Source organism: Aegilops tauschii, chromosome 5, assembly GCF_002575655.3.
Source record: "Aegilops tauschii subsp. strangulata cultivar AL8/78 chromosome 5, Aet v6.0, whole genome shotgun sequence".
NCBI classification, from domain to species: Eukaryota; Viridiplantae; Streptophyta; class Magnoliopsida; order Poales; family Poaceae; genus Aegilops; species Aegilops tauschii.
In genome coordinates, this window is record NC_053039.3 from 243,252,537 (window position 1) to 243,256,073 (window position 3,537).

Here is a 3,537-nt window from a genome sequence, read left to right on the forward strand (position 1 = left end):
TCCATAATTCAAATTTGAACTACAACCACATGCTCCAGTGAAGCAAAATGGGTGGGAAATCGTACATGTGTCATTGGGTGCATGTTTAGGTCTCGTTTTAGGAATGAGAATGAATTACAAACTTGTCGTCGTCCTGAAACAATGAGAATCTCGGTTTTTAAATCCTAGTAAATAAAAAGTCACCCAAAAAACATGAAACTTGGCATGGTTTCATGACATGGCACATGTATGCTGTGGTAAGAAAAATCGTCCAGTTTGAGAAGAGGCGCACACATTAGTAGCCAACGAAGTCCTTTTTTGAAAAAAAGCTGACACGTTAATATCGCAAACGGTTGTATTATACTTACCGTGTCGAAATTTAACCATACTCGGTGGCGTGCTTGCAGCTGTTTGATTAGACGGGACGAGCGCGAGAAGTCCGACGTGCAGCTTCGACGGGACGCGTGCGAGCAGTCCGCCGCGCAGGCTCGACAGGACGCGTGCATCCTGTCCACCTCGCAGGCTCGACGGGACACGCGCGAGCAGCAAGGCCGCCCATGCTCATCGGGAAGCGAGCTCTTTGACCTCCATGCACCAGCTGCCGCCTGCCTCGCTCATAACTTCTCCATTAATGGGTTAATTAAAGCACCTGGACGGAGGGTGTTTGCTTGTGATCCCATGGCAGCATTTGCTTTGTTCATGTTTTCAACTAGTATTCCGCCCTAATTTAAATTGCCACACAGGGCAACGGAGAATACGACCACAAATAAAATGGCAACGGATAATACGATGACAAATTTACAATGGCGCACATAATAATTGTCTTACATATTCCGGATAATTTAAAATGCGACATGCGGAAAAGCCCGGAAGACACGGGGGCAAGAGAAGAAGGAAATTGCAGACAATGATCTGGGTCGCTACAGTCTCTACTCGTCGATGGGTCGCCGGGCGGTGAAATCCTCCAGCTCCTTCTTCAATTCCTCACGACTTTGCTTGAAAGCAGCCACGGATTCCTCCACCTCCTGCTCGCGCTCGATCCGGAGCTTCCTCAAGCCACCCATCAGTTCCTCGACGACCGCTTTCAGCGTCATCTCCAAGGCACTGCTCTGCTCATGCAGCATCTTCCATCCGGTGGCTTCCTCCTCCTTCTCGGCGACCAACTTGAGGAGCTTCGCATTATCATCCATGAGTTGCTCGATGAGGCCGGTCGCCTTGTCAACCGAGGCATCGCTGATCTTGAGCAGCTTCATCAAGCCGGCGACCAGCTCCTGCTGCGTAGTGACGCCAGCGAGAATGTCGTCGTCGCCGGCGAAGGACTTCAAGAACGCCGGCTCGTCACGATGGCCGACGCCGTGAATGCGCTTGTGAGAGCCCTCGCGTTCCCGTGAGAGCTTGTTCGAGGGCTCCGCGGCGCGCCCGGACATCTCTGATGCGGCTGCGGCTTCGCGGCGGGACCTCTCTAGTGCTTCGGCGGCCTTGGTCTTTGCTGCCTGGTTATATGTCCACCCTATACTCCTCCTACCGGTCACGGCTGAACGACTTGACAGAGAAAACCAGTTTTGTGGGTGATGAGGAGAGGAACTGTGAAGTAATTTTCGAGTGGGTAGTTTTTGTAGCCCGGTGCTAAGTGTGAACACATATTAGTTTGAGAGGTGTGAACAGATTTGCAATTACTTATTGCATTGTAATCAGCAATGTGACGAGAAACAAGGTCAAAATTTATTGATGGCAGAAGGTTGACAATGTGGTTGCTCGCCGTTGAGGCGGCCGCGGCACGGTCCGCTCTGGCATCCCTGCGCGCGCTCTCCTCGCCGTTGAGGCAAAGTTACAATGGCAACTGTTAATAATTCTTAATAATTGTCTTATATATTCAGGATAATTTAAAATGCCAAATGCGGCAAGGCCCAGAACACTCACGACCTACATATGCATACAATTATAATAAAATATAAGCTAAAAGGCTGAGCTGGCGGCCTTCCGACGATGGTCTTCTTGGACTCCACGATCAGCATAGCACCCTTGCGGCCGTTCACTCCGAGTGTCCCGACCCGCCTCCGCCTACGGAGCTGCTGGCGCTGATGGAAGGCTCTTCGGGCTGCTGGGCCTCTTCCAGAAGAGCTTGACAGCGTGCAATCGCGCGCATGACAACTCCGCGGAACCGCTCCATTTCCATGTCTCTGGCCTGGTAGCAAAATCCGTCGATCACCTGCATCCTCAAGATATCACGTTGGCGATGTTCTACTTCGTCGAGGACGTCACCTCCGCCAAGGATACGCTCGAGCCTGGCCACCACATCATCGGGATCGAGGTTGACACGGCCGCCGCGAGCAATGATGAAGCCGCAGGCTGCCTTTGTCTTGACTGAATCGCAGAGGTCCTGTGCCCATTCCTTGCGGGGCATCAGGCTCTCGATGAGCACTGGTGACGGTGGTTCTTCGGGTGGGTCGTCGATCATGTTGCCGAGCAGCTCTGGATCTTTTGCACGTTGGATGGCAAACTGCTCATCACACCCTCTCTGCAATATGTCGATTGTGCTCCCAAGGACTGTGACGCCGATATCCCTGTCGATGGGCCATGGTGCCTGCACCGGCCGATGAAGCTCTTGCTCCCCGACCTGCTCCGGCTCGTTCTCCTCGCCGAAGATGTAACGCAGGTAGGCGTCGATGTCGAAGCTTTGGTCGTTGCCTGGCATGCTTAGAATAACTAATGGTAGATGGGTGAGGATAGATCTTCACAGAGTGTCGCGGCGGTGCGTTGCCGCCTGGGTTATATGCAGCAAGCCATTAGCTGGTGGCGGGAAACTGGTGAGGGAATAGGCGTGGATTTTACAATTCACCCATGTGGAGCGCGGGAAGCATTCGCTGGAGCACGGGAAGACTAAGTGGAGCACACACACAACCCGAATACCGTAGCCGGTGCCACGTGTTATTTATCACACAAGTTTTAACATAAGGAAATGCATGTGTAACTTACTTATCATCGCACACGAGTACTCGCAGACGCATCATGTGCGATACTCCTAGCCACCGCAAGCAACTAGTTTGCATTTTTCAAAAAAAATTGTACACACAGAATCGCACACGAACTAACTGTGTTAACCGTCTGTGTTGTAAATTCTCATCGCAAACAGTTCATCCGAGTCGGCTGTTTGCCACGTATCACACACATCTTTTTAAGTTGAACCGTTTCTGTTGCGTTCGCTAATCGAAAATGGTTCGTCCGAGTGAACCGTATGCCCTATATCACACACACCTCGATGTGGCTAACCATTTATGTTGCACTCCCTAATAGAAAATGGTTCATCAGAGCGAACTGTATGCCGTATATCGCACACACATTGATATGGCTGCCCTATTCTGTTGTTCTGCCTCATCGTAAACAGTTCGAACGGGTTAACCATGTGGCCTGAATCGCACACGCAACTAAAATCTGAACCGTGTTTGATGCATCCTCCATCGCAAATGTTTTGCACCTTTTTTGACGGTTTTCATACACCACCATTTGCGATTACTGCATCGCACACAGTTTCTTGAAGGGTCTCTGATCGTAGTGTCG